This window comes from Triticum urartu, chromosome 7A, assembly GCF_056163025.1.
Source record: "Triticum urartu cultivar PI428250 chromosome 7A, HENAU_Tu73, whole genome shotgun sequence".
NCBI classification, from domain to species: Eukaryota; Viridiplantae; Streptophyta; class Magnoliopsida; order Poales; family Poaceae; genus Triticum; species Triticum urartu.
In genome coordinates, this window is record NC_141879.1 from 621,160,470 (window position 1) to 621,180,122 (window position 19,653).

At 40.7% G+C, this 19,653-nt stretch overlaps 1 pseudogene; it reads left to right on the plus strand.

The window, feature by feature from the left end:
* The first annotated feature begins 233 nt into the window (after positions 1-233).
* LOC147960739 (G-type lectin S-receptor-like serine/threonine-protein kinase At2g19130) overlaps positions 234-19,653 on the plus strand; it is a 29,601-nt pseudogene continuing 10,181 nt past the window's right edge.

Consider the following 19,653-nt stretch of genomic DNA (forward strand, 5'->3'; position numbering starts at 1 on the left):
CATGAGCGGGACGGCTCCGACCACACGGTGAGAATTCTCCCCGTCTCCTTATCTTCTCTTCTCAAGAATTTGTCAAGTTGTGAAATTTCGGGTCCAGATCCAAACTGTACAGCTCAGGAACACAAAAACAACAACTTCAGGTGTACTGGTCTTACTGAGCATATAACCATTAGGGGGGGGGGGGGGGGGGGGGGGGATCTAACTGGGCATAATTCACAGCAGCCTAGCTTGAATTACCTACTATTCGTACAGTTTAGAATGTCGTCTGAATTCCTGTGACATGAAAAATATATTGTGTTCTTGTTTACAGGAAAAAGAAAACATAAATGTTTAGTGTGTAATTTCAAGGTCAGGTGCAACGCTTGCACCACAAGGGCGACAACAGAAGACATATTCTGACAACACTGAAGCTGAGAAAAAAGCATGGATTTCTAATGTCATTAATCCCACAGTATTGAAAAGATATTTGGTTCCTCAAATAAAACAAATAGGAATGTTTCGAAGAGGTTGCAGCCAATGAAAAAAAATGTAATATTGTGGAAATAGACCCATATTAAAATAATTCAATAGACTGCAATCCTACAAATCAAAAAGTTCATGTAGAAAAAATTACTAGATTTCTTTGGACAGACAGACGCTACTGACGATGTGTACAAAGGCTTTCTTTTTAGATCATCAGGGTCGAGCTGCAGCCAAATACAGGAAATGAAACAACTGAAGTTAGTGAGATTACGTAGTGAAACACATGTACAGAAGTAAAAGCAATCGGATCAGAGTTGTAGTGTCGTGAGAAGTACTAGATTATTTGTTGTAACTAAACATGCCATGGCTGCTGCCCTCTTAAATACATGAAAGAATACAAACAGTTGTGGCCAAAACAAAACTTTACAGCAAAGTGTATAATAGAACCAAAAACTTAATATGATTTGTATTAATTGAGGTTTATTTTCTTAAAAATATGGCACCTTCAGATCAAGCTAGCGCCTGAAGTGTCTGCATACTTGTCATGTTGTGATAGCGAATACTTTGATCATGCTCACACAAGTCTCTTTCCTCTCCACTCTCCAGTCTCCACCACGCAAACCCAGTCCAAAGCAAGTTTTTCACTGCTGTCAAAGCAAAAAACGAGTCCAGAATAAGACTGCTGATACTATTCAGTTTTCCACCGGTTTGTATGGTTGTCATGAACTCGACTTTTGCCTCCACCGTGCCCTTTACGGCTATGACCAGACAATTGAGGCTTGAACACTTATATCTGTAGTATCTGCATCCTCAGGTTTTCCATCCTCTTCAGTTCATCATGCATCTCCTCATAGATTTCACCTTGCTCCTCTTCCTGTGCACCCAAGCAAATTCTGCCGCGACGAACGCCATCTGGGCCGGCCAAGCACTTACTGTCAACGACAAGCTCGTCTCCAAAAATGGCAGGTACGTGCTTGGTTTCTTCAACACAAGCAGCAACAAACTGATACGTCTCCAACGTATCTATAATTTTTGATTGCTCCATGCTATGTTATCTACTGTTTTGGGCAATATTGGGCTTTATTATTCACTTTTATATTATTTTTAGGACTAACCTATTAACCGGAGGTCCAGCCCAGATTTGCTGTTTTTTTGCCTATTTCAGTGTTTCGAAGAAAAAGGAATATCAAACGGAGTCGAAACGGAACGAAATCAACTAGAGAAGTTATTTTTGGAAGGAAAGCTACCGGATGGATTTGGACCCCACGTCAGGAGAGAAGGGAGGTGCCCACGAGGGTGGAGGGCGCGCCCACCCCCTAGGGCACGCCCCCTGCCTCGTGGGGCCCCCGAAGCTCCACCGACGTACTTCCTGCACCCATATATACCTACGTGTCCTAAAACTTCCAGAACACACAATAGATCGGGAGTTCCGCCGCCAGAAGCCTCCGTAGCCACCGAAAGCCAATGTAGACCCGCTCCGGCACCCTACCGGAGGGGGCAATCCCTCTCCGGTGGCCATCTACATCATCCCGGTGCTCTCCATGACGAGGAGGGAGTAGTTCTCCCTCGGGGCTGAGGGTATGTACCAATAGCTGTGTGTTTGATCTCTCTCTCTCGTGTTCTTGGTTTGGCACGATCTTGATGTATCGCGAGCTTTGCTATTATAGTTGGATCTTATCATGTTTTCTCCCCCCTCTACTCTCTTGTAATGGATTGAGTTTCCCCTTTGAAGTTATCTTATCGGATTGAGTCTTTAAAGATTTGAGAACACTTGATGTATGTCTTGTCGTGCGTATCTGTGGTGACAATGGGATATCACGTGATTCACTTGATGTATGTTTTGGTGATCAACTTACGGGTTCCGCCCATAAACCTATGCATAGGAGTTGGCACACGTTTTCGTCGTGATTCTCCGGTAGAAACTTTGGGGCACTCTTTGAGGTCCTTTGTGTTGGTTGAATAGATGAATCTGAGATTGTGTGATGCATATCGTATAACCATACCCACGGATACTTGAGGTGACATTGGAGTATCTAGGTGACATTAGGGTTTTGATTGATTTGTGTCTTAAGGTGTTATTCTAGTACGAACTCTAGGGCTGTTTGTGATAATTATAGGAATACCCCAATGGATTGATTGGAAATAATAACTTTCAGGTGGTTTCGTACCCTACCATAATCTCTTCGTTCCTTCTCCGCTATTAGTGACTTTGGAGCGACTCTTTGTTGCATGTTGAGGGATAGTTATGTGATCCAATTATGTTATTATTGTTGAGGGAACTTGCACTAGTGAAAGTATGAACCCTAGGCCTTATTTACTATCATTGCAATACCGTCTACGCTCACTTTTATCATTAGTTACCTTGCTGTTTTTATATTTTCATATTACAAATACCTTTATCTACTATCCATATACCACTTGTATCACCATCTCTTCGCCGAACTAGTGCACCTATACAATTTACCATTGTATTGGCTGTATTGGGGACACAAGAGACTCTTTGTTATTTGGTTGCAGGGTTGCTTGAGAGAGACCATCTTCATCCTACGCCTCCTACGGATTGATAAACCTTAGGTCATCCACTTGAGGGAAATTTGCTACTGTCCTAAAAACCTCTGCACTTGGAGGCCCAACAACGTCTACAAGAAAAATGTTGTGTAGTAGACATCAAGCTCTTTTCTAGTGCCGTTTTCGGGAAGGTTAGCGCTTGAAGGTATTGAAGGAAATATGCCCTAGAGGCAATAATAAAGTTATTATATATTTCCTTATATCATGATAAATGTTTATTATTCATGCTAGAATTGTATTAACCGGAAACATAATACATGTGTGAATACATAGACAAACAGAGTGTCACTAGTATACCTCTACTTGACTAGCTCGTTGATTAAAGATGGTTATGTTTCCTAACCATAGACATGAGTTGTCATTTGATTAACGGGATCACATCATTAGGAGAATGATGTGATTGACTTAACCCATTCTGTTAGCTTAGCACTTGATCGTTTAGTTTGTTGCTATTGCTTTCGTCACAACATAACTGGGTGATTATAAAGGTGCTCTATAGGTGTCTCCGAAGGTACTTGTAGGGTTGGCGTATTTCAAGATTAGGATTTGTCACTTCGATTGTCGGAGAGGTATCTCTGGGCCCTCTCGGTAATGCACATCACCTAAGCCTTGCAAGCATTGCAACTAATGAGTTAGTTGTGAGATGATGTATTACGGAACGAGTAAAGAGACTTGCCGGTAACGAGATTGAACTAGGTATTGAGATGCCGACGATCGAATCTCAGGCAAGTAACATACCGATGACAAAGGGAACAACGTATGTTGTTATGCGGTCTGACCGATAAAGATCTTCGTAGAATATGTAGGAGTCAATATGAGCATCCAGGTTCCGCTATTGGTTGTTGACCAGAGACATGTCTCGGTCATGTCTACATAGTTTTCGAACCCGTAGGGTCCGCACGCTTAACGCTACGATGACAGTTATATTATGAGTTTATATGTTTTGATGTACCGAAGGAGTTCGGAGTCCCGGATGAGATCGTGGACATGACGAGGAGTCTCGAAATGGTCGAGACGTAAAGATCGATATATTGGACGACTATATTCGGACATCGGAAAAGTTCCGAGTGATTCGGGTATTTTTCGGAGTACCGGAGAGTTACGGGAATTCGCCGGGGAGTATGTGGGCCTTATTGGGCTTTAGGGGAAAGAGAGAGGAGAGGTTGGGCGCCCCCCCAAGGGCTAGTCCGAATTGGACTAGTGGGAGGGCCTGCGCCCCCTCCTTCCTTCTCTTCTCCCTTCCCTTGCCTCGACTCCTACTCCTACTACTTGGAAGGGGGGAATCCTACTCCTGGTGGGAGTAGGACTCCTCCAGGGCGCGCCATAGGGGCCGGCCCTCTCCCCCCTCCTCCACTCCTTTATATACGTGGTCAAGGGGCACCCCATAGACACAACAATTGATGATTGATCTCTTAGCCGTGTGCGGTGCCCCCTTCCACCATAATCCTTGATAATATTGTAGCGGTGCTTAGGCGAAGCCCTGCGACGGTAGAACATCAAGATCGTCACCACGTCGTCGTGCTGACGGAACTCTTCCCCGACATTCTGCTGGATCGGAGTCCGGGGATCGTCATCGAGCTGAACGTGTGCTAGAACTCGAAGGTGTCGTAGTTTCGGTGCTTGATCGGTCGGGCCGTGAAGACGTACGACTACATCAACCGCGTTATGCCAACGCTTCCGCTTTTGGTCTACGAGGGTACGTAGACAACACTCTCCTCTCTCGTTGCTATGCATCACCATGATCTTGCGTGTGCGTAGGAAATTTTTTGAAATTACTACGTTCCCCAACAGTGGCATCCGAGCCTAGGTTTTATGCGTAGGTAAGAACGGTTCTTGCTAAGCCCGTAGCAACCACGTAAAACTTGCAACAACAAAGTAGAGGACATCTAACTTGTTTTTGCAGGGCATGTTGTGATGTGATATGGTCAAGACATGATGCTAAATTTTATTGTATGAGATGATCATGTTTTGTAACCGAGTTATCGGCAACTGGCAGGAGCCATATGGTTGTCGCTTTATTGTATGCAATGCAATCGCGTTGTAATGCTTTACTTTATCACTAAGCGGTAGCGATAGTCATGGAAGCATAAGATTGGCGAGACGACAACAATGCTACGATGGAGATCAAGGTGTCACGCCGGTGACGATGGTGATCATGACGATACTTCGGAGATGGAGATCACAAGTACAAGATGATGATGGCCATATCATATCACTTATATTGATTGGATGTGATGTTTATCTTTTATGCATCTTATCTTGCTTTGATTGACGGTAGCATTATAAGATGATCCCTCACTAAATTATCAAAGTATAAGTGTTCTCCCTGAGTATGCACCGTTGCGAAAGTTCTTCGTGCTGAGACACCACGTGATGATCGGGTGTGATAGGCTCTACGTTCAAATACAACGGGTGCAAAACAGTTGCACACGCGGAATACTCAGGTTAAACTTGACGAGCCTAACATATAACAGATATGGCCTCGGAACACGGAGACCGAAAGGTCGAGCGTGAATCATATAGTAGATATGATCAACATAGTGATGTTCACCATTGAAACTACTCCATCTCACGTGATGATCGGACATGGTTTAGTTGATTTGGATCACGTAATCACTTAGAGGATTAGAGGGATGTCTATCTAAGTGGGAGTTCTTAAGTAATATGATTAATTGAACTTTAATTTATCATGAACTTAGTCCTGGTAGTATTAGCATATCTATGTTGTAGATCAATAGCTCGCGTTTAGCTCCCCTCTTTTATTTTTGATATGTTCCTAGAGAAAACTAAGTTGAAAGATGTTAGTAGCAATGATACGGTTGGATCCGTGATCTGAGGTTTATCCTCATTGCTGCACAGAAGAATTATGTTTTTGATGCACCGCTAGGTGACAAACCTATTGCAGGAGCAAATACAGATGTTATGAACATTTGTCTAGCTCAATATGATGACTACTTGATAGTTTAGTGCACCATGCTTAAACGGCTTAGAATCGGGACTTCAAAGATGTTTTGAACGTCATGGACCATATGAGATGTTCCAGGAGTTGAAGTTAATATTTCAAGGAAATACCCGAGTTGAGAGATATGAAGTCTCCAACAAGCTCTATAGCTAAAAGATGGAGGAGAATAGCTCAAGCAGTGAGCATGTGCTCAGATTGTCTGGGTACTACAATCGCTTGAATCAAGTGGGAGTTAATCTTCCAGATAAAATAGTGATTGACAGAATTCTCTAGTCACCATCACTAAGTTAGTAGAACTTCGTGATGAACTATGATATGCAAGGGATAACAGAAACGATTCCCAAGCTCTTCGTAATGCTAAAATCGACGAAGGTAGAAATCAATAAAAATATCAAGTGTTGATGGTAGACAAGACCACTAGTTTCAAGAAAAGGGCAAAGGGAAGAAGGGGAACTTCAAGAAGAACGGCAAGCAAGTTGCTGCTCAAGTGAAGAAGCCCAAGTCTGGTCCTAAGCCTGAGACTAAGTGCTTCTACTGCAAAGGGACTGTTCACTAGAAGCGGAACTGCACCAAGTATTTGGCGGATAAGAAGGATGGCAAAGTGAACAAAGGTATATTTGATATACAGATTATTGATGTGTATTTTACTAGTGTTCGTAGCAACCCCTCGGTATTTGACACTGGTTCAGTTGCTAAGAGTAGTAACTCGAAACGGGAGTTGCAGAATGAACATAGACTAGTTAAGGGTGAAGTGACGATGTGTGTTGGAAGTGGTTCCAAGATTGATATGATCATCATCGCACACTCCCTATACTTTTGGGATTAGTGTTGAACCTAAATAAGTGTTATTTGGTGTTTGCGTTGAGCATGAATATGATTTGATCATGTTTATTGCAATACGGTTATTCATTTAAGTAAGAGAATAAATTGTTGTTCTGTTTACATGAATAAAACCTTATATGGTTACACACCCAATGAAAATGGTTTGTTGGATCTCGATCATAGTGATACACATATTCATAATATTGAAACCAAAAGATGCAAAGTTAATAATGATGGTGCAACTTATTTGTGGCACTGCCATTTAGGTCATATTGGTGTAAAGCGCATGAAGAAAATCCATGCTGATGGGCTTTTGGAATCACTTGATTATGAATCAGTTGATGCTTGCAAACCATGCCTCATGGGCAAGATGACTAAGACTCCGTTCTCCGGAACAATGGAGCGAGCAACATATTTGTTGGAAATCATACATACTGATGTATGTGGTCCGATGAATATTGAGGCTCGTGGCAGGTATCATTATTTTCTGATCTTCACAGATGATTTGAGCAGTTATGAGTATATCTACTTGATGAAACACAAGTCTGAAACATTTGAAAAGTTCAAAGAATTTTAGAGTGAAGTGAAGAATCATCGTAACAAAAATAAAAGTTTCTATGATATAATCGCAGAAGTAAAATATTTGAGTTACGAGTTTGGCCTTCAGTTAAAAACAATGTGAAATAGTTTCCCTACTCACGCCACCTGGAACACCACAGTGTAATGGTGTGTCCGGACGTCATAACCGTACTTTATTAGATATGGTGCGATCTATGATGTCTCTTACTGATCTACCACTATTGTTTTGGGGTTATGCATTAGAGACAGCTGCATTCACGTTAAATAGGGCACCATATAAATCCGTTGAGACGACACCGTATGAACTATGGTTTGGCAAGACACCTAAGTTGTCGTTTCTTAAAGTTTGAGGTTGCAATGCTTATGTGAAAAAGTTTCAACCTGATAAGCTCTAACCCAAATCGGAGAAGTGCGTCTTCATAGGATACCCAAAAGAAAATGTTGGGTACACCTTCTATCACAGATCCGAAGGCAATATATTTGTTGCTTTGAATGGATCCTTTCTAGAAAAGGAGTTTCTCTCGAAAGAAGTGAGTGGGAGGAAAGTAGAACTTGATGAGGTAACTGTACCTACTACCTTATTGGAAAGTAGTTCATCATAGAAATCTGTTCCTGTGACTACTACACCGATTAGTGAGGAAGCTAATGATGATGATCATGTAACTTCAGATCAAGTTACTATCGAACCTCGTAGGTAAACCAGACTGAGATCCGCACCAGAGTGGTACGGTAATCCTGTTCTGGAGGTCATGTTACTTGACCATGACGAGCCTACGAACTATGAGGAAGCGATGATGAGCCCAGATTCCACGAAATGGCTTGAGGCCATGAAATCTGAGATGAGATCCATGTATGAGAACAAAGTATGGACTTTGATTGACTTGCCCAATGATCGGCGAGCCATTGAGATTAAATGGATCTTTAAGAGGAAGACGGACGCTGATAGTAGTGTTACTATCTACAAAGCTAGAATTGTCGCAAAAAGGTTTTCGACAAGTTCAAGGTGTTGACTACGATGAGAGTTTCTCACTCGTATCTATGCTTAAGTCTGTCTGAATCATGTTAGCAATTGCCGCATTTTATGAAATCTGGCAAATGGATAAACAAAACTGCATTCCTTAATGGATTTATTAAAGAAGAGTTGTATATGATGCAACCAGAAGGTTTTGTCAATCCTAAAGGTACTAACAAAATATGCAAGCTCCAACAATCCATCTATGGACTGGTGCAAGCATCTCGGAGTTGGAATATACGCTTTGATAAGTTCATCAAAGCATATAGTTTTATACAGACTTGTGGTGAAGCCTGTATTTACAAGAAAGTGAGTGGGAGCACTACAGTATTTCTGATAAGTATATGTGAAAGACATATTGTTGATCGGAGATAATGTAGAATTATTCTGCAAAGCATAAAGGAATGTTTGAAAGGAGTTTTTCAAAGAAAGACCTCGGTGAAGCTGCTTACATATTGAGCATCAAGATCTATAGAGATAGATCAATACGCTTGATAAGTTTTTTCAATGAGTACATACCTTGACAAGATTTTGAAGTAGTTCACAATGGAACAGTTAAAGAAGGAGTTCTTGCCTGTGTTACAAGGTGTGAAGTTGAGTAAGACTCAAAACCCGACCACGACAGAAGATAGAGAGAGAATGAAAGTCATTCCCTATGCCTCAGCCATAAGTTCTATAAAGTATGCCATGCTGTGTACCAGACCTATTGTATACCCTGTCCTGAGTTTGGCAAAGGAGTACAATAGTGATCTAGGAGTAGATCACTGGACATTGGTCAAAATTATCCTTAGTGGAATAAGGATATGTTTCTCGATTATGGAAGTGACAAAACGTTCGTCATAAAGTGTTACGTCGATGCAAATTTTGACACTGATCCAGATGACTCTAAATCTCAATCTGGATACATATTGAAAGTGGGAGCAATTAGCTAGAGTAGATCTGTGCAGAGCATTGTTGACATAGAAATTTGCAAAATACTTACGGATCTGAATGTGGCAGACCCGTTGACTAAAATTCTCTCACAAGCAAAACATGATCACACCTCAGTACTCTTTGGGTGTTAATCACATAGCGATGTGAACTAGATTATTGACTCTAGTAAACCTCTGGGTGTTGGTCACATGTCGATGTGAACTATGGGTGTTAATCACATGGTGATGTGAACTATTGATGTTAAATCACATGGCGATGTGAACTAGATTATTGACTCTAGTGCAAGTGGGAGACTGAAGGAAATATGCCCTAGAGGCAATAATAAAGTTATTATATATTTCCTTATATCATGATAAATGTTTATCATTCATGCTAGAATTGTATTAACCAGAAACATAATACATATGTGAATACATAGACAAACAGAGTGTCACTAGTATGCCTCTACTTGACTAGCTCGTTGATTAAAGATGGTTATGTTTCCTAACCATAGACATGAGTTGTCATTTGATTAACGGGATCACATCATTAGGAGAATGATGTGATTGACTTGACCCATTCCGTTAGCTTAGCACTTGATCGTTTAGTTTGTTGCTATTGCTTTCTTCATGACTTATACATGTTCCTATGACTATGAGATTATGCAACTCCCGTTTACCGGAGGAACACTTTGTGTGCTACCAAATGTCACAATGTAATTGGGTGATTATAAAGGTTCTCTACAGGTGTCTCCGAAGGTACTTGTTGGGTTGGCGTATTTCGAGATTAGGATTTGTCACTCCGATTGTCGGAGAGGTATCTCTGGGCCCTCTCGATAATGCACATCACCTAAGCCTTGCAAGCATTGCAACTAATGAGTTAGTTGCAAGATGATGTATTACGGAACGAGTAAAGAGACTTGCCGGTAACGAGATTGAACTAGGTATTGAGATGCCGACGATCGAATCTCGGGCAAGTAACATACCGATGACAAAGGGAACAACGTATGTTGTTATGCGGTCTGACCGATAAAGATCTTCGTAGAATATGTAGGAGCCAATATGAGCATCCAGGTTCCGCTATTGGTTATTGACCGGAGACGTGTCTCGGTCATGTCTACATAGTTTTCGAACCCGTAGGGTCCGCACGCTTAACGCTACGATGACAGTTCTATTATGAGTTTATATATTTTGATGTACCGAAGGAGTTCGGAGTCCCGGATGAGATCGGGGACATGACGAGGAGTCTCGAAATGGTCGAGACGTAAAGATCGATATATTGGACAACTATATTCGGACATTGAAAAGGTTCCGAGTGATTCGGGTATTTTTCGGAGTACCGGAGAGTTACGGGAATTCGCCGGGGAGTATATGGGCCTTATTGGGCTTTAGGGGAAAGAGAGAGGAGAGGTTGGGCGCCCCCCCCCCCAAGGCCTAGTCCGAATTGGACTAGGGGGAGGGGCTGCGCCCCCTCCTTCCTTCTCTTCTCCCTTCCCTTGCCTTGACTCCTACTCCTACTACTTGGAAGGGGGGAATCCTACTCCCGGTGGGAGTAGGATTCCTCTAGGGCGCGCCATAGGGGCCGGCCCTCTCCCCCCTCCTCCACTCCTTTATATACGTGGCCAAGGGGAACCACATAGACACAACAATTGATGATTGATCTCTTAGCCGTGTGCGATGCCCCCTTCCACCATAATCCTCGATAATATTGTAGTGGTGCTTAGGCGAAGCCCTGCGACGGTAGAACATCAAGATCGTCACCACGCCATCGTGCTGACGGAACTCTTCCCCGACATTCTGCTGGATCGGATTCCGGAGATCGTCATCGAGCTGAACGTGTGCTAGAACTCGGAGGTGCCGTAGTTTCGGTGCTTGATCGGTCGGGCCGTGAAGACGTACGACTACATCAACCGCGTTGTGCTAATGCTTCCGCTTTCGGTCTACGAGGGTACGTAGACAACACTCTCCTCTCTCGTTGCTATGCATCACCATGATCTTGCGTGTGCGTAGGAATTTTTTTGAAATTACTACGTTCCCCAACAGCTATCTCTTTAGATCTTGCAATCGAGTCTTTTAACTTATTGTTTTATCACTAGTTTAGTTTATAAAAGAAAACTATAAAAAATGGAATTAAGTTTGCTTCATACGCTTCATCTTTTTAATATCTTTCGTGAGTATGATGGAATTGAAAATTGTGCTCATGTGCTAGAAGAAGAATGCATTAGAATGTTTGGAACTAAATATTTGAATGATGAGCATGATTGCAATGTTGTTAGTACGAATTCTTTGAATATCCATGAAACTAATAATGATTGCACTAGTTATGATGAAAATGTCTCGTATAAACATGTCAATTTTTGTGGAGTGCATTGGGTTTGTAAGTACACACTAAATAGAGAAGATAGATATTGCAAGAAGCATAAGTACTTAGAAACTAAACTGTTGTAAGAAGAGCTAGATGATTGTGCTGAAAATTTAAATTTTCTTGGCCATACTTGTGAGCTTTGTAATGAACGTGGTCATTTAATTATCCGATGCAAATTGTTTCATGATCTAATCGTGTCCAAAATTTGTGATGACTTGATTTCCCTTGCACATTATAATGAACTTAGTTTTCTTATGGGCTACGAAGAAATGAAACGTATAACTAAGGATATTCCAAAATTTTCCCTTGATAGAGTTCTTCATTTTGACCTAGAGGAAATTTATATGTATTGTGCGGTGAATTGCATTGAAAATTCTTATATTGCCAATTACATAAAGAAAAGAAAACAAATAGAAGATGAAGAGAATACTAATGAAAGGGAAGAGACTTCCCAATATCCTCCTATTATTTCTTATGATGAATCAGGTAACGAGGAGGAGCCTCCTATTCAACCAATCTCATTAATAAGGAGCTCCAAAAAGAGGATTGAACCCACACATGATGTGGTGAAGAAGAAGAAATGAAAAATGAAGAGAGGTAAAAAGATATCTCTCTCAAATAATGCTGCTCCTATTACTATTGTGCCTCATGAAAATATAATTGTGGAAGATAATGATACTTCTTATGATCTTGAAAATCTTTTGGCACTTGCTTGGAATAATATGATAATTGCTATACTATTGGTGATATCCATCCTATTAATGATGAGAGTGATTATGCTTATAATATGAAAAGGCCCAAGCTTGGGGATGCTATGTTTGATGAAGATGATGTTTTTGAGAATATATTTGCTGCAATTAATATTTTCCCCAAGCTTGGGGATGCTAAACTTAATGAAGATGATATTTTTAGTATCCCAAGTTTTGATATGCAAATTTATAATGATAATAACATGCCTCCTACTTATGATAATTATTGTGATGATACATATGCTATAAAAAGTAGTGAGGACTATATTTATAAAACTTGTCATGATTATGGTTACCCCTTTTCTGAACATTACTCTTCTGATGTGGAAACAATTTATAGTATTCGAGTCTCTTATGATACTCCCACTATTCCGAATGAGAAGAATCTTGCTTATGTGGAGAGTAGTAAATTTTCTATGCTTGTAGATCATGAAAAGAATGCTTTAGGTACTGGTTATATTGTTGAATTCATTCATGATGCTACTGAAAATTATTATAAGGGAGGAATATATGCTTGTAGGAATTGCAATAATATCAAGTTTCCTCTCTATGTGCTTAAAATTTTGAAGTTATGCTTGTTTTGCCCTCCTACGCAAGTTGATTATTGTTACCATAAGTTGTTTAATCACAAAATCCCTATGCATAGGAAGAGGGTTAGACTTAAATGTGCTAGTCATATTCTTCATGATGCTCTATTTATGTTTCAATTCTTATCTTTTATGTGAGCATCATTGAAATCATCATGCCTAGCTAGGGGCGTTAAACGATAGCGCTTGTTGGGAGGCAACCCAATTTTATTCTTGTTACTTGCTTTTTGTTCCTGTTTAGTAATAAATAATTCATCTAGCCTCTGTTTATATGTGGATTTATGCTTTTAATTAGTGTTTGTGCCAAGTAGAACCTTTGGGAAGACTTGGGGAAAGTCTTGTTGATCATGCTGTAAAAAACAGAAACTTTAGCGCTCACGAGAATTGCTGCCATTTTTATTTGGAGAGTGCTATTTAGTTAATTCTTTTGGCAGATGATTAATAGATAAATTCCTCATCCGGAAATTTATTTGAGAATTTTATGAGTTCCATAAGTATACGTTTGATTGAGATTACTACAGACTATTCTGTTTTTGACAGATTCTGTTTTTCATGTGTTGTTTACTTATTTTGTTGAATCTATGGCTAGTCAAAGAGTTTATAAACCATAGAGAGGTTGGAATACAGTAGGTTTAACACCAATATAAATAAAGAATGAGTTCATTACAGTACCTTGAAGTGGTGATTTATTTTCTTATACTAACGGAGCTTACGAGTTTTCTGTTAAGTTTTGTTTTGTGACGTTTTTAAGTTTTGGGTAAGGATTTGATGGACTATGGAATAAGGGGTGGCAAGAACCTAAGCTTGGGGATGCCCAAGGAACCCCAAGATAATATTCAAGGACAACCAAAAGCCTAAGCTTGGGGATGCCCCGGAAGGCATCCCCTCTTTCGTCTTCGTTCATTGGTAACTTTACTTGGAGCTATATTTTTATTCACCACATGATATGTATTCTGCTTGGAGTGTCAATTTATTTTGTTAGGATTTGCTTGCTGTTATTTAGAAAAATGTTTTGTATATTTTATTTCAATAAAAGTGGCATTGATAGCCTTTACTATGCCTATTTTACAAGTCCACATGTTGCTGTTTGAAAACAGAAAGTTTACCGCTGTTGCAATAATTCCCTAGAAAAGTCAGAATGTGATAAATGTTGAAACCTTTTGCATATTAAGCTCTGATAAATTTAATACAGTGGGAATTTTCTTTTATAATTTTTTTTGGAGCTAGGGAAGTATGGATGTTGCTGTTGGGGAACGTAGCAATTTTAAAAATTTCCTACGCACACGCAAGATCATGGTGATGCATAGCAACGAGAGGGGAGAGTGTTGTCTACGTACCCTCGTAGACCAGAAGCGGAAGAGTTAGCACAACGCGGTTGATGTAGTCGTACGTCTTCACGGCCCGACCAATCAAGCAACGAAACTACGGCACCTCCGAGTTCTAGCACACGTTCAGCTCGATGACGATCCCCGGACTCCGATCCAGCAGAATGTCGGGGAAGAGTTCCGTCAGCACGGCGGCGTGGTGACGATCTTGATGTTCTACCGTCGCAGGGCTTCGCCTAAGCACCGCTACAATATTATCGAGGATTATGGTGGAGGAGGGCACCGCACACGGCTAATAGATCTCAAGGATCAATTGTTGTGTCTATGGGATGCCCCTTGGCCACGTATATAAAGGAGTGGAGGAGGGGGGAGAGGGTCGGCCCCTATGGCGCGCCCTGGAGGAGTCCTACTCCCACCGGGAGTAGGATTCCCCCCCCCTTCCAAGTAGTAGTAGGAGTCAAGGCAAGGGAAGGGAGAAGAGAAGGAAGGAGGGGGCGCAGCCCCTCCCCTTAGTCCAATTCGTACTAGGCCTTGGGGGGGCGCCCAACCTCTCCTCTCTCTTTCCCCTAAAGCCCAATAAGGCCCATATACTCCCCGGCAAATTCTCGTAACTCTCCGGTACTCCGAAAAATACTTGAATCACTCGGAACCTTTCCGATGTACGAATATAGTCGTCCAATATATCGATCTTTACGTCTCGACCATTTCGAGACTCCTCGTCATGTCCCCGATCTCATCCGGGACTCCAAACTCCTTCGGTACATGAAAACTTATAAACTCATAATATAACTGTCATCGAAACCTTAAGCGTGCGGACCCTACGGGTTCGAGAACTATGTAGACATGACCGAGACACGTCTCTGGTCAATAACCAATAGCGGAACATGGATGCTCATATTGGCTCCCACATATTCTACGAAGATCTTTATCGGTCAAACCGCATAACAACATACGTTGTTCCCTTTGTCATCGGTATGTTACTTGCCCGAGATTCGATCGTCGGTATCTCAATACCTAGTTCAATCTCGTTACCGGAAAGTCTCTTTTACTCGTTCTGTAATACATCATCCCACAACTAACTTATTAGTTGCAATGCTTGCAAGGCTTAAGTGATGTGCATTACCGAGAGGGCCCAGAGATACCTCTCCGACAATCGCAGTGACAAATCCTAATCTCGAAATACGCCAACCCAACAAGTACCTTCGGAGACACCTGTAGAGCACCTTTATAATCACCCAGTTACGTTGTGATGTTTGGTAGCACACAAAGTGTTCCTCCGGTAAACGGGAGTTGCATAATCTCATAGTCATAGGAACATGTATAAGTTATGAAGAAAGCAATAGCAACAAACTAAAAGATCAAGTGCTAAGCTAATGGAATGGGTCAAGTCAATCACATCATTCTCCTAATGATGTGATCCCGTTAATCAAATGACAACTCATGTCTATGGCTAGGAAACATAACCATCTTCGATCAACGAGCTAGTCAAGCAGAGGCATACTAGTGACACTATTTTGTCTATGTATTCACACATGTATTATATTTCTGGTTAATACAATTCTAGCATGAATAATAAACATTTATCATGAAATAAGGAAATAAATAATAACTTTATTATTGCCTCTAGGGCATATTTCCTTCAGTCTCCCACTTGCACTAGAGTCAATAATCTAGTTCACATCGCCATGTGATTTAACATCAATAGTTCACATCACCATGTGATTAACACCCATAGTTCACATCGTCATGTGACCAACACCCAAAGGGTTACTAGATTCAATAATCTAGCTAGTTCACATCACTATGTGATTAACGCCCAAAGAGTACTATGGTGTGATCATGTTTTGCTTGTGAGAGAAGTTTAGTCAACGGGTCTGCCGCATACAGATCCGTAAGTATTTTGCAAATTTCTATGTCAATAATGCTCTGCACTAAGCTACTCTAGCTAATTGCTCCCACTTTCAATATGTATCCAGATTGAGACTTTGAGTCATCTGGATTAATGTCAAAACTTGCATCGACGTAACCCTTTACGACGAACCTTTTGTCACCTCCATAATCGAGAAACATATCCTTATTCCACTAAGGATAATTTTGACCAATGTCCAGTGATCTACTCCTAGATCACTATTGTACTCCCTTGCCAAACTCAGGGCAGGGTATACAATAGGTCTGGTACATAGCATGGCATACTTTATAGAACCTATGGCTGAGGCATAGGGAATGACTTTCATTCTCTCTCTATCTTCTGCCGTGGTCGGGTTTTGAGTCTTACTCAACTTCACACCTTGTAACACAGGCAAGAACTTCTTCTTTGACTGTTCCATTTTGAACTACTTCAAAATCTTGTCAAGGTATGTACTCATTGAAAAACTTATCAAGCGTCTTGATCTATCTCTATAGATCTTGATGCTCAATATGTAAGCAGCTTCACCGAGGTCTTTCTTCGAAAAAATCCTTTCAAACATTCCTTTATGCTTTGCAGAATAATTCTACATAATTTCCGATCAACAATATGTCATTCACATATACTTATCAGAAATGCTGTAGTGCTCCCACTCACTTTCTTGTAAATACAGGCTTCACCACAAGTCTGTATAAAACTATATGCTTTGATCAACTTATCAAAGCGTATATTCCAACTCTGAGATGCTTGCACCAGTCCATAGATGGATCGTTGGAGCTTGCATATTTTGTTAGCACCTTTAGGATTGACAAAACCTTCTGATTGCATCATATACAACTCTTCTTTAGTAAATCCATTAAGGAATGCAGTTTTGTTTATCCATTTGCCAGATGACAATTGCTAACATGATTCGGACAGACTTAAGCATAGATACGAGTGAGAAACTCTCATCGTAGTCAACACCTTGAACTTGTCGAAAACATTTTTGTGACAATTCTAGCTTTGTAGATAGTAACACTACTATCAGCGTTTGTCTTCCTCTTGAAGATCTATTTAATCTCAATGGCTTGCCGATCAATGGGCAAGTCAATCAAAGTCCACACTTTGTTCTCATACATGGATCCCATCTCAGATTTTATGGCCTCAAGCCATTTCGTGGAATCTGGGCTCATCATCGCTTCCTCATATATAGTTCATAGGCTCGTCATGGTCAAGTAACATGACCTCCAGAACAGGATTACCGTACCACTCTGGTGCGGATCTCACTCTGGTTTACCTACAAGGTTTGGTAGTAACTTGATCTGAAGTTTACATGATCATCATCATTAGCTTTACTAATTGGTGTAGTAGTCGCAGGAACAGATTTCTGTGATGAACTACTTTCCAATAAGGGAGTAGGTACAGTTACCTCATCAAGTTCTACTTTCCTCCCACTCACTTCTTTCGAGAGAAACTCCTCTAGAAAGGATCCATTCTCAGCAACGAATATCTTGCCTTCGGATCTGTGATAGAAGGTGTACCCAACATTTTCTTTTTGGGCATCCTATGAGGACGCACTTCTCCGATTTGGGTTTGAGCTTATCAGGTTGAAACCTTTTCACATAAGCATTGCAACCTCAAACTTTTAAGAAACGACAACTTAGGTTTCTTGCCAAACCATAGTTCATACGGTGTCGTCTCAACGGAATTTAGATGGTGCCCTATTTAACGTGAATGTAGCTGTCTCTAATGCATAACCTCAAAACTATAGTGGTTAATCGGTAAGAAACATCATAGATTGCACTATATCCAATAATAGTACGGTTATGACGTTCGGACACACCATTATGATGTGGTGTTCCAGGTGGCACGATTTTGTGAAACTATTCCACATTGTTTTAATTGAAGACCAAACTCGTAACTCAAATATTTGTCTCTACGATCAGATCATAGAAACTTTATTTTCTTGTCACGATGATTTTCCACTTCACTCTGAAGTTTTTGAACTTTTCAAATGTTTCAGACTTATGTTTCATCAAGTAGATATACCCATATCTGCTCAAATCATCTGTGAAGGTCAGAAAATAACGATACCCGCCGCGAGCCTCAACATTCATTGGACTGCATACATCAGTATGTATTATTTCCAGTAAGTCGGTTGCTTGCTCCATTGTTCCGGAGAACGGAGTCTTAGTCATCTTGCCCATGAGGCACGGTTCGCAAGCATCAACTGATTCATAATCAACTGATTCCAAAAGCCCATCAGCATGGATTTTCTTCATGCGCTTTACACCAATATGACCTAAACGGCAGTGCCACAAATAAGTTGCACTATCATTATTAACTTTGCATCTTTTGGCTTCAATATTATGAGAATGTGTATTACCACAATCGAGATCCAACAAACCATTTTCATTGGGTGTATGACCATAGAAGGTTTTATTCATGTAAACAAAACAACAATTTATTCTCTTACTTAAATGAATAACCGTATTGCAATAAACATGATCAAATCATATTCATGCTCAACGCAAACACCAAATAACACTTATTTAGGTTCAACACTAATCCCGAAAGTATAGGGAGTGTGCGATGATGATCATATCAATGTTGGAACCACTTCCAACACACATCATCACTTCACCCTTAACTAGTCTCTGTTCATTCTGCAACTCCCGTTTCGAGTTACTACTCTTAGCAACTGAACCAGTATCAGATACCGAGGGGTTGCTACGAACACTAGTAAAGTACATATCAATAACATGTATATCAAATATACCTATGTTCACTTTGCCATCCTTCTTATCTGCCAATTACTTGGGGTAGTTCCGCTTCTAGTGACCAGTCCCTTTGCAGTGGAAGCACTTAGTCTCAGGCTTAGGTCCAGATTTGGGCTTCTTCACTTGAGCAGCAACTTGCTTGCCGTTCTTCTTGAAGTTCCCTTTCTTTCCCTTTGCCCTTTTCCTGAAACTAGTGGTCTTGTTAACCATCAACACTTGATGTTTTTCTTGATTTCTACCTTCATCGATTTCAGCATTACGAAGATCTTGGGAACTTCTTTCGTCATCCCTTGCATATTATAGTTCATCACGAAGTTCTACTAACTTGGTGATGGTGACTAGAGAATTTTGTCAATCACTATTTTATCTGGAAGATTAACTCCCACTTGATTCAAGCGATTGTAGTACCCAGACAATCTGAGCACATGCTCACTGCTTGAGCTATTCTCCTCCATCTTTTAGCTATAGAACTTGTTGGAGACTTCATATCTCTCAACTCGGGTATTTTACTTGAAATATTAACTTCGACTCCTGGAACATCTCATATGGTCCATGACGTTCAAAACGTCTTTGAAGTCCTGATTCTAAGCTGTTAAGCATGGTGCACTAAACTATCAAGTAGTCATCATATTGAGCTAGCCAAACG